Source organism: Leucopleurus acutus, assembly GCF_964270905.1.
Source record: "Leucopleurus acutus genome assembly, chromosome: 6".
Lineage (NCBI taxonomy): Eukaryota > Metazoa > Chordata > Mammalia > Artiodactyla > Delphinidae > Leucopleurus > Leucopleurus acutus.
The window spans coordinates 29,314,690-29,327,783 of record NC_139149.1 but is presented as its reverse complement, the minus strand read 5'-3'; positions in this window follow the sequence as shown (position 1 = coordinate 29,327,783).

Genomic DNA, 13,094 nt, shown 5'->3' with positions numbered 1-13,094 from the left:
GTAAGTTTTTATATTGGTTTGGAAAAGTTAGAGAAAGATGGACTAACTGGAGAAGATTGATTTTTATATAGTCAGTGCCTGAAGTAACCAGAAAAGAGTCAATGTGAATTTTTATTTTCAGAAATTATCTTTAATTTTAAGGCTTTATATTACATAAAATTTTGTTAAAAACCAATATGTTATTACACATTTAGGAACCAGCTATATGGTGCAGTAATAAAATCATTATTAAGGTTACTTCAGCTTTATTCCACTATCAGAAATGTAAAGACACCCATAATGGTTTGATATATTAAAATAACAGTTTGTGAATTGTTTGTGGGAGGGGATAATTTCAGCAACTGGGTCACTCATTCTTCTTGGCATATCCATGAGCTGAAAATCTCATGGAATCTCTCGCTCCTTTTTTTTTCTTTTTGGAAATCTCAGTCCTCTGCTTTTCGATTTTTTCTTTGGTAGTTGTATTATAAAGATAAGAATATAGGAATAAACGTAAAGCAAATTAAAAGCTCCAGTATGTATAATGGAGAAAGTCAAATATTAGATCAGGAGCCATTGATGGTGTTTGAAATCTAGAAACTATAAATTTATTACTCTTTTTCTAAATACATTTAATTTAGTAAGTATGTTATATGCTACTGGATCTTTCTAATTTTATGTAGTAAGTAGGCTCATGCCTGTCTTTTTTTTTTCACATCTTTCTTGGAGTATAAGTGCGTTACAATGTTGTGTTAGTTTCTGCTGTACAACAAAGTGAATCAGCTATATGTGTATACATATATCCCCATAGCTCGTCCCTCTTGAGTCTCCCTCCCACACAAAGCATCGAGTTGATCTTTGCTGCTCTGCAGTTGGTAGTGTATATATGTCAGTGATACTCTCTCAGTTCATCCCAGCTTCCCCTCCCCACCCTGTGCCCTCAAGTCCATTCTCTGCATCTGCATCTTTATTCCTGCCCTGCCACTAGGTTCATCAGTACTGCTTTTTAAAATTCCATATATATGCGTTAGCATACGATATTTGTTTTTCTTTCTGACTTACTTCACTCTGTATGACAGATTCTAGGCACCTCATTACAAATACTCAATTCCATTCCCTTTTAAGGCTGAGTAATATTCCATTGTATATATGTGCCACATCTTCTTTATCCATTCATCTGTTGATGGACATTTAGGTTGCTTCCATGTCCTGGCTATTGTAAATAGAGCTGCAGTGAACATTGTGGTACATGTATCTTTTTGAATCATGGTTTTCTGAGGGTATATGCCCAGTAGTAGGATTGCTGGGTCATATGGTATTTCTATTTTTAGTTTTCTAAGGAACCTCCATACTGTTCTCCATAGTGGCTGTATCAATTTACATTCCCACCAACAGTGCAGAGGGTTCCCTTTTCTTCAAACCCTCTCCAGCATTTATTGTTTCTAGATTTTTTGATGATGGCCATTCTGACTGGTATGAGGTGATACCTCATTGTCGTTTCGATTTGCATTTCTCTAATGATTAGTGATGTTGAGCGTCTTTTTATATATTTGTTGGCCATCTGTATATCTTCTTTGGAGAAATGTCTTTTTAGGTCTTCCGCCCATTTTTGGATTGGGTTGTTTTTGTGATATTGAGCTGCATGAGCTGTTTGTATATTTTGGAGATTAATCCTTTATCAGTTGCTTCATTTGCAAATATTTTCTCCCATCCTGAGGGTTGTCCTTTCGTCTTATGGTTTCCTTTGCTGTGCAAAAGCTTTGAAGTTTCTTTAGGTCCCACTTGTTTATTTTTGTTTCTATTTTCATTACTCTAGGAAGATGGGTCAAAAAGGATCTTGCTGTGATTTATGTCATAGAGTACTCTACCTATGTTTTCCTCTAAGAGTTTTATAGTGTCTGCCCTTACTTTTAGGTTTTTAATTCATTTTGAGTTTATTTTTGTGTATGGTGTTAGGGAGGGTTCCAATTTCATTCTTTTACATGTAGCTGTCCAGTTTTCCCAGCACCACTTACTGAAGAGGCCGTTTCTTCTCCATTGTATATTCTTGCCTCCTTTGTCAAAGATAAGGTGACATTATATGCATGGGTTTATCTCTGTGCTTTCTATCCTATTCTATTGATCTATATTTCTGTTTTTGTGCAGTACCATGCTGTCTTGATTACTGTAGCTTTGCAGTATAGTCTGAAGTCAGGGAGTCTGATTCCTCCAGCTCCTTTTTTTTCCCTCAAGATTGGTTTGGCTATTCGGGGTCTTTTGTGTCTCCATACAATTGTAAAATTTTTTATTCTAGTTCTTTGAAAAATGCCATTGGTAATTTGATAGGGTTTGCATTGAACCTAGATTGCTTTGGGTAGTATAGTCATTTTCACAACATTGATTCTTCCAATCCAGGAGCATGGTATATCTCTCCATCTGTTTATGTTATCTTTGATATCTTTCATCAGTGTTTTATAGTTTTCGAGTACAGGTGTTTTGTCTCCTTAGGTAGGTTTATTCCTAGGTATTTTATTCTTTTTGTTGCAATGGTAAATGGGATTGTTTCCTTAATTTCTCTTTCTGATTTTTCGTTGTTAGTGTATAGGAATGCAAGAGATTTCTGTGCATTAATTTTGTATCCTGCAACCTTAGCAAATTCATTTATTACTTCTATTAGTTTTCTGGTGGCATCTTTAGTATTTTCTGTGCATAGTATCATGCCATCTGCAAATAGTGACAGTTTCACTTCTTTTTTCCCAGTTTGGATTCCTTTTATTTATTTTTCTTCTGATTCCTGTGGCTAGGACTTCCAATACTGTGTTGAATAATAGTGGTGAGAGTGGACATCCTTGTCTTGTTCCTGATCTTACAGAAAATGCTTTCAGATTTTCACCACTGAGAATGATATTTGCTCTGGGTTTGTCATATATGGCCTTTATTATGTTGAGGTAGGTTCCCTCTGTGCCCACTTTCTGGAGAGTTTTTGTGATAAATAGCTGTCGAATTTTGTCAAAAGCTTCTGCATCTACTGAGATGATCATATGGTTTTTATTCTTTAATTTGTTAATATGGTATATCACGTTGATTGTTTTGCGTATGTTGAAGAATCCTTGCATCCCTGGGATAAACCCCACTTGATCATGGTGCATGATCCTTTTAATGTGTTGTTGGATTCTGTTTGCTAGTATTTTGTTCAGCATTTTTGCATCTATGTTCATCAGCAATATTGGTCTATAATTTTCTTTTTTTGTGATATCTTTGTCTGGTTTTGGTATCAGGGTGATGGTGGCCTCGTAGAACAAGTTTGGGAGTGTTCATCTCTCTGCAATTTTTTGGAAAAGTTTGAGAAGGATAAGTGTTAACTCTGCTCTAAACATTTGAAAGAATTTTCCTGTGAAGCCATCTGGTTCTAGACTTTTGTTTGTTGGAAGATTTTTAATTACAGTTTCCATTTCATTACCTGTGATTGGTCTCTTTATATCTTCTAATTCTTCCTGGTTCAATCTTGGAAGGTTGTACTTTTCCACAAATTTGTACATTTCTTCCAGACTGTCCATTTTATTGGTCATAAAGTTGCTTGTGGTAGTCTCTTATGAACTTTTGTATATCTGCGGTGTCAGATGTAATCTCTTTTTTCATTTCTAATTTTATTAGAGTCCACTCCATTTTTTTCTTGATGAGTTTGTCTAAATTTTGTTTATCTTCTCAAAGAATGAACTTTTAGTTTTGTTGATCGTTGCTATTGTTTTCTTCATTTCTATTTCATTTATCTCTGCTCTGATCTTTATGATTTCTTCCCATCTACTAACTTTGGATTTTCTTTGTTCTTCTTTTTCTAGTTGCTTTAGGTGTAAGGTTAGATTGTTTATTTTAGATTTTTCTTATTTCTTGAGGTGAGCTTGAATTGCTGTGAACCTCTCCCTTAGAACTGCTTTGGGCCATTGTGTTTTCATTGTCATTTGTGTCTAGGTATTTTTTAATTTCTTCTTTGATTTCTTCAGTGATCTCTTGACAGCACACTTGACTGTGATCTCTAAACAGCACACTGTTTAGCCTCCATGTATTGTGTTTTTTACTGTTTTTTTACCTGTAATTGATTTCTAATCTCATAGCCTTGTTGATGGAAAAGATGCTTGATACGATTTCAATTTTCTAAATTTCCAAGGCTTGATTTGTGACTCAAGATGTGAGCTCTTCTGGAGAACACTCCATTCCATGTGCACTTGAGAAGAAAGTGTATTCTTCCACTTTCAGGTGGAATGTCCTAAAAATATCAGCTAAGTCTCTCTGGTTATTGTGTCATTTAAAGCTTCTGTTTCCTTATTTATTTTCTGTCTGGATGATCTGTTTATTGGTGTAAGTGGGGTGTTAAAGTTCCACACTATTATTGTGTTACTGTCAGTTTCTCCTTTTATGGCTGTTAGCATTTGCCTTATGTATTGAGGTGCACAATACATATGAGCATGTATGGTGCATACATGTTGCACCACATGTTGAGTGCATAAATATTTATAATTGTTATGTTTTCTTCTTGGATTGATCCCTCAATCATTATGTAGTATCCTCACTTATCTCTTTTAACAGTCTTTATTTTAAAGTCTGTTTTATCTGATATGAGTATTGCTACTCCAGCTTTCTTTTGATTTCCATTTGCATGGAATATCTTTTACCATACCCTCACTTTCAGTGTGTATGTGTCCCTAGGTCTGAAGTGGGTTTCTTGTAGACAGCATATATATGGGTGTTGTTTTTGTATCCACTTAGCCAGTCTATGTCTTTTGGTTGGAGCATTTAATCCGCTTACATTCAAGGTGATTATTGATATGTATTTTCCTATTACCATTTTCTTAATTGATTCGGGTTTGTTTTCGTTGGTCTTTTTCTTCTCTTGTGTTACCCACTTAGAGAAGTTCCTTTAGCACTTGTTGTAAAGCCGGTTTGGTGGTGCTGAACTCTCTCAGCTGTTGCTTGTCTGTAAAGCTTTTGATTTCTCCGTCGAATCTGAATGAGATCCTTGCCGGGTAGAGTAATCTTGGTTGTAGGTTTTTCCCTTTCAGCATTTGAAATATGTCCTGCCACTCCCTTCTGGCTTGCAGAGTTTCTGCTGAACAGCTGTTAACCTTATGGGGATTCCCTCTATGTTATTTGTTGCTTTTCCCTTGCTGCTTTTAGTATTTTTCTTTGTATTTAATTTTTGACGGCTTGATTAATATGTGCCTCGGCGTGTTTCTCTTTGGGTTTATCCTGTATGGGACTCTCTGTGCTTCCTTTCCCATGTTAGGGAAGTTTTTCATGATAATCTCTTGAAATATTTTCTCAGTCCCTTTCTTTTTCTCTTCTTCCTCTGGGACCCCAGAATTTGAATGTTGGTGCATTTAGTGTTGTCCCAGAGGTCTCTGAGACTGTCCTCAATTCTCTTCATTTTATTTCCACCATTTTATCTTCCAGCTCACTTATCTGTTGTTCTGCCTCAGTTATTCTGCTATTGATTCCTTCTATTTTTAATTTCAGTTGTTATTTTTTTCATCACTGTTTGTTTGTTCTTTAGTTCTTCTAGATCCTTGTTAAACATTTCTTGTATTTTCTCCATTCTGTTTCCGAGATTCTGGATCATCTTTACTATCATTACTCTGAATTGTTTTTCAGGTAGGTTGCCCATTTCTTCTTCATTCATTTGGTCCTGTAGGTTTTTACCTTGCTTCTTCATCTGTAACATATTTTTTTGTCGTTTCATTTGTTTGTGTTTTTTTTGATGGGTGGGGCTGTATTCCTGTCTTACTGGTTGTTTGGTCTGAGACATCCAGCACTGGAGTTTGCAGGCAGTTGGGTAAAGCCAGATCTTGGTGCCAAGATGAGGACCTCCGGGAGCACTCACTCTGAATAATATTCCCTGGGGCCTGAAGTTCTCTGTTAGTCCAGTGGTTTGAACTCGGTGCTCCCACCACAGGAGCTCGGGCCTGACCTCCAGCCTGGGAACCAAGATCCTGCAAGCTGCATGGCATAGCAAAAAGAAAATAAGAAAAAAAGGAGCCGTACAATAACAAAGAATAAAAAACAAAATAAAATTAGAAAATTAAAAATTTACTAGAAAAATAAAAATATAAATGAATTAACACAACAAGGTAAAACAGAACCCCAACCTAAAAGAAGAAAGAAAAAAAAAAGGCCTTGGCTATGGGGGGCAGAGTTTAGGCGGGGGGTGGAACTTAGGCAGGGGTGGGGTTTAGGGTGGGGCGGGGCGTAGGCAGGGGGTAACGTTTGAGCATGGGGCGGGGCCTAGGCTCAGGACCCACACAACTGGAAAAGGCCTTGGGGAGGGCCCTAAGCAGGTGGACATTCAAGCATGGGGCAGGGCCTCTGCTTAGGACCTGTGCAGAAGGGGAAAGGCAGCACGTCCAAAGAGGGGCCTCCAGAGGGTGGGGTTCTGGAGTTTGGAGATAAGGCCCTGGATGAGGGTGTGTGGGTGAGTTTTAGGCCCAGCGTGGTTGAAGGGAGTCTCAGAGGGCGTCTCCGATGTAGAAGCAGGGCCCTGGTTGGGGGTGTAGGGGCGGGACCTGGGCTGTACGAGGTAGGAGGGAGGCACCGAGGGCAGAGGATTAAGCCTGAGAGCCCAACAGGCTCCCCATTGCCTAAGGGGACAGGGGAAGCAGGTGTTCCCTTCCATTCCTCTGCTCCCCCCCCCAACAGGCTCTCCCCCATCACTGCTGGACTCCTAACCGTGGATGGGTCCTGCTGGGTGTAGGAACTCCTCCTCTTCCCCATCTGCCCCTTAGGGGTGTTGGTCTGATAGGTCTGGCCTTTACTTTTGTTCCCCCTTCCTTCTCTCTCACTCCCTCAGGACCCATGCATCTTGAAGGGGCCTCGGTGGGCAAAGGATCAGGCCCGGGATCTCAGCAGGCTCCCGGGGGCCCAGGTGGGCAGGAAACCTGGCCATGCTCCCTTTTGATCCTCTGCCCTGCCAGTGGTCCCCCAATTTCCCCCTTCGGGCGTGGGGTCCCTTCCCCTCCCCCAACCGCCCCTCAGGTGTGCCAGTCCCATCCCACCTCCTCTTCTCCTCCCCCCTCACTCCCCCACATGCCCCACGTCCTTCCTGGTCACTGGTGCTTCCTTCCATCCCCTTAGGTGTTCGTGGTCCTCCACCGGTGCCTGGTAGGTGCCCTAGTTTTGCAGAGATGCAAATTCTGCATCCTCCTAAGTCCGCCATCTTGACTCAGCTTTGCCTGTCTTTTTTTGAATTTCTTAATTGTTGTAAAAAAAAAAATCCTCCATATCTTAATGCTTAATAATAAAATTTTGTTTCTTGCTGACATCAGTCAAGAGCAGGTCAGGAAGGTGGTCTCTCTGCTTTATACAGTAAACTAGGGACCTGGGCTCCTTCCAGCCTGTAGCTTTGTCCTCTTCTATATGCTTAAGTTCTCTCTTTTCAGTTGATAAATGGGAAAAGAGAGAGACAGCATGGAGAATGCACACCTGCTTTTAACCATGTCAGCCAGGAAATGACATATGTCACTTCCACTCAGATTCTATTGGTGAGAAATGGCGATATGGCACTACTTAGGTGCAAGGAACAAGAAAATGTCTGCCAGTCACATAAATAAGAAAAATACATGGGGTACCAGCAACCTCTGTACAGGTCTAATCAAGATGTACTTGTTCAAATACAGGGACAACTTATGTACTTAAAATAATGTCAGTAAACTGAAAAGACAATCTACTCCTCCAGGCAGGCAATATATACCAAGGGGAGTCCAGTGGGAGAATCTGAAAAAAACTGTATCAGAAAGGCTACCACTGACACTAAATCAAAAGACTTGTTTTCTGATACATAATCTAGCATGAGTTCCTACAAAAAAGGAGAATTAAAACAAATAAATTAGAGAGAAAACCAATTTCCTTTAAGTTTAACTCACAAGATACTCTCTTTTTTCAATATCTGTAATCTAAGATGGGGCAAGGATAATTACATGACATCTGGGTGCCACCCTTAGCAAATTTTATGAAACTTTGTGATATTTACTCTCATTTGTGAAAGAAAAATGATTCAAAAAGACATATAAAGCAGAACCTGCTTAATTATATTTTGAAAATTCTTAAATTCTTAAAACTTCCTTCATCAATTGTAAATCTTAGGATTATTTTAAAACAAACTCAATGGGTTGGCCTGAGGAAAAAAGAAGAGAGAGATCAATTGTAGGTGACTTAAAGATTGAGCTTAAGTTTTCCTTTCCTGCTCAGTATCAGTTTAAATAATCAGTTTATTAAGGGAAGAAATTCAGGGCCATTGCTGCAGCCTGCTTGATATTTCTACATTCACCTGAATGCAGGGAGTGTGTGTGTGTGTGTGTGTGTGTGTGTGTGTGTGTGTGTGTGTGTACATATGTAAACAATTTTGTACCTATTGTAGGAAAATAGGAGAAACAGACAGCAGAGGGGGTGAGAAAATCTAATTAAAGATAGAATATTAAAATGTGGCAACTCTTACCTGAACTTAGCATGTTATTTTGTGTAAGTATAAGCATGTCCACTTAAAAATCAATTTTTAAAAATTAAGCGTATTTAAGGAGTTAATCAAAATGTTTTTCTTGTAAAGAACCAAGTGTAATGCTGTAAAAAGTATGATGTAGCACTATTACTTTAAAATACATACAGTCATTTGAATAATATAATTTTATGTTAAATGTCATCCAATTCTATTTGAATGAGATAATCTCATTTGTGATTAGCAGCATTCAGTTAATCTTCTAAAAAGTCACTTAGAAAACTTTTGTCATTTTGGTGATTCAGCCTTTTCCTTTCAATTTTTTAAACTAGTGATTCACTTGCACATACTTTCTTTGTAAATAATACAAAGATAAAATTATAATCCAGCCAGGATTGTTGTATCACAAACATCCAAAGCTAAGGGTGCTTAGGTCCACTGCATCTCCTCCCTTGTGCTCACTGATGATAGAATCCCCTCCACGTGCAAAGGCTGGGCAAGCTCACGTTCAGTTAATTGTGTCCTACAGTCTAAAGCCAGTGAGAAAAGCTTGCATGAAATGAATCGGGTACACCAGCTTTTCCTTAGTGAAGTCCTCACTACCGATTTCTGATTTCTGTCTGATGTAATTCAGTCCCAGATCAGCAGTCATGTCCAGTATAAAAACATATCCAAATCCTAATATATGTGTTTGAATAGCTGCTCTTTTGTGCTAGCTACTGTTGTGAATTAATTATACCATCCCTCTCCCTTATTTGTGAAGATATTTGAAAGAAGATATAGTGCTATATTTAGTTGAATTTATAATTACATTACACTGAAGAAAGCATTAAAATCAATTACTCTGTTACTCTTTGAGAGTTTTGACTGAATCCACGATTGCAGGGGGAAAAACTTCTCCATTTAAATTATCTATACTGTTTAAATTCACTTATTTTTTTCTGCTTTAAATCCATTAAATATCTTAAGTACAATGCTATTTAAACTAGTTAAATCATTCCTAGATTTGTTTAAACCTGTAACTCAATATATTCAAAACCGAATACATCTTTTATCCCAAGCAGCTTTTCCTATACTTCCCTATTTCTGTTTGTAGGTAGCATGGTACCCCAGGTCACTTATGGCCAAAAATTCAAAGTTATGTTTAACTCTTTAACTTGCATCATACATTCAATCAATTGGCAAGACCTCTTGTTTCTTCTGCTGCAATGCTTTCCACAACCACTTCTTCTTTCTTTCCTAGATCATCTCCTCAATATCTCTCAATTGCAACAGTGCCTCTCATGTCTTCTTTCTTATCATAACATTGTATGCTGTTCTCCGGTTGGTCCTGTGGATACATGATTTGGATCATCACACTTCTCTGTGGAAAAGTAGAAAAATATCATAAACTCTTTAGCAGGTTTAAAGACATTGCATTAATCCCACTGAATGCCTACCTTGTCCTGCATTATCTAATACAACTGAGCAAAATATCTGTGACTGATCTATTTCTGAATAATGTTTTGTACCAGTATGGCATTTATGCACTTCTGTCTATAACTCTTAAAACTGATCTAATAACAATATTAAAGTTTCATTCCAATAATGAAGACATTGTCATATCTGCATTGTTATAGAGAGGACGTGATAGAACGAACCTTTGTGATAAATTATCAAATTGTTTATATCTTATCACAAAAGTGTGGTTGCTGTATTAGATTATTATGTATAATGTAATATGAACTTCGTGATTACTCATATTTTCAAAAATATCATCACCATTGACATTATAATCCTCATTTTTTAATACTTGAGATGACTTTAGTTTACATTAGTTTCCATGCAGATTAGTATTGATCAACATAACTTTCTCTCATGCTAATAAAGCTCTAAGCTTTACCCAGTGTTGCAGATTGTCTTCCCCCAGAAGCAGTATCTGAGACAATTTAGCATGCAGAAAATTCATTAGAGAACGTGCTTGAGATCAATACCTTTGAAAGAGAGATGATGAAATTAGGATTGAAAAGAGGGACGAGTAGAGATATGATTTAGCCTCAACAAAAGCCTCTTTTGATCTCCCAAGAAGTACTGGAGCTGGAATGGCATTTCAGAGTTGTCTTGAGCCTTTATACTCCATGTTAATCAATCACTGGATGTCACACGACCTTGGAAGGACTTTCCACCTTGAGTACAGTAGCTAGACAGTCCCTAGGGAAGGATGAGGGCTGAGGACAGTCTTCCTGCAGTACTCCCAGCAGGTGGTTATAAAGGCTTCATTTCTTTTTTTTTTTTTTTGGCACGGGCCTCTCACTTGTTGTGGCCTCTCCCGTTGCGGAGCACAGGCTCCGGACGCTCAGGCTCAGCGGCCATGGCTCACGGGCCCAGCGGCTCCGCGGCATGTGGGATCTTCCCGGACCGGGGCACGAACCCGTGTCCCCTACATCGGCAGGCGGACTCTCAACGACTGCGCCACCAGGGAAGCCCAAGGCTTCATTTCTGATAGGAGATGTTGATGTTGTTGTTGATGTTGTTGATCACAGCATCCACCTCAGATAAACAGTAATAATTCTGTATGTTGGGATTCTTCGGACATACCTAAGTTACAGTGCCCTATAAGCACAATCTGGACTTGAGGGAGCCCTCTTCTGATGCCAACCATGAAACCATCCACCTGTGAAAAATCACTATCCCTTGAAACATTAACATATGGGATGATGAAAACAGCTACATCGGAAGTGATGTTCTTAGATTATTTTACAAAGATGCATGAGTAGACTTATTTGTCAAATTAACTTGACATATTGAGATGCTGAGGATATGCCTTTCTTGGAAGAGAAAATGTAAAATGTCACTGCAAGGTAGGCTGTCATCAGCATCATATGAAAGCAGCATATCTGAACTGGAAATGTAGTGTTTTCTTAGCTCCACCATCTACAGTTTACTGGTGAGGAGAAAGAAGCACTGATGTCCCGCTGCTCTCCTGTGGTCGGCAGAATAATGGCTCTCCAAAGGTGCAGAAACCCTAACCCTCTGAATCTGTGACTATGTTACCATGCCTGACAAAAGGATTTTTCAGGTACCGGTAAGGTTGCAGACCTTGAAATAGAGCATCCTAGATTATCCAGATGGGCCCAATTTAATCACACAAACCCTTTAACCACAGGACTTACTCTAGCTAGTCAGAGAGCTGTGACAAAAGAAGAGAAAGGAGAGATTCAAAATGTGAGAGGGACTCTACACATGGTTGCTAACTTTGAAGACAGAGGAAGGAGATAAAAAAACAGAATACAGATGCATCTTGAAGCTAAGAACATTCCTGAGCTGATTAGACAGCAAAGAAGTGAGGACCTGTCCTACAACTTCAAGGAACTGAATTCTGCCAACTACCCAAATGAGTAAGGTCACAAATTCTCCTCTAGGGCCTCCAGAAAGGAACGTGTGTCTGCTGCTGCCTTGATTTTAGCCCAGTGAGACCTGTGTTGGGCTTCTGACCTACTTTCTTACAACTGTAAGAAAATTAATTTGTTTTATTTAAGCTGCTAAGTTTATTGTAACTTGTTATGGCATCAATAGAAGACTAGTACAGATTCCCTACATTTCTATAAAAGTAGATCAGACAGTCCGGTGAGATGCAGTAAATTAAAGGCAGGGGAGTTAAATGGATGGGAGCAAGGGAAGTAAATACAGAGAGGCAATGTTAAATGAGAGGGTGCTGTTTAAATGTGTTGAATGGAGCAGTAACAACAAATTGTACACTCATTATTATTTTGCCTAGGTATATTTTTGGCTAGAAGCAAAGACAGTGGTCACAGTTTCACTGCCTTTCTTCCTTGGTATTTCTGAGCAGGTATTTTAGGTGAGTACTGCTTTTGAAACTGCTGAAAACCTATAACGTTGTGAATAATATTGATAGAACTAAAGATCTTCTGGAAGGCAGCTTATCTATATGCGTAAAAGCAAAGTTGCCATTTCATTGTCCTACTAGAAAGGAGGACATAGGAAGGAAGGAGGCAATAATTTTTACATGGTGATTTTATTAGCATAACTAATCTGGGATCTACAGACATGCTACAACTTCAAGGGAGCTAGAACTGCCAGGCCCACCTAGTGTGCAACTTATCAGTAATTCTCTAGTGATTCACTAATGGATTTTCCAATGTATGTACTATATTCAGATGAACAAATACAAAATTTACAGTTTTTGCTTTCCATGACTCATCTAAAGTTTCTTGATCCATCCTCACAAACCCTTATTTTATTCCAATTTGGTAAACTCAGTACTAGGCAACTAAAAACAAACAAAAGCTCAGGTTCTTTCTCTCTGCCTAAAAAATAATCCCTTACCCTATGTCTCTGCCATGGCTGTCCCAATTTGCTGAATGACAGTGTAGCTGAGGCATCAGGGATGGGTGCCTCCTGCTAGAATCTCAGGTAGAAGAGGAAACACTGATTTTTGGCTTTCCTCTTTAACCTCTTTAATAGATCTATCCATTCTAAGACATTATCCTATAGTAGAGAGGCCAGCGTATATGTCTCACCACTTTTCTATACCTTTCCCTGCAAGCTGTTCACTTTCTCTTCCCATATGGCTGAGATGTTATGTCATATCCTCCTCTTTCCCAAGGAAGTTTCACTCACCTCCTTTTCCTTGCAACTATAATTGCAGAGAAACAAG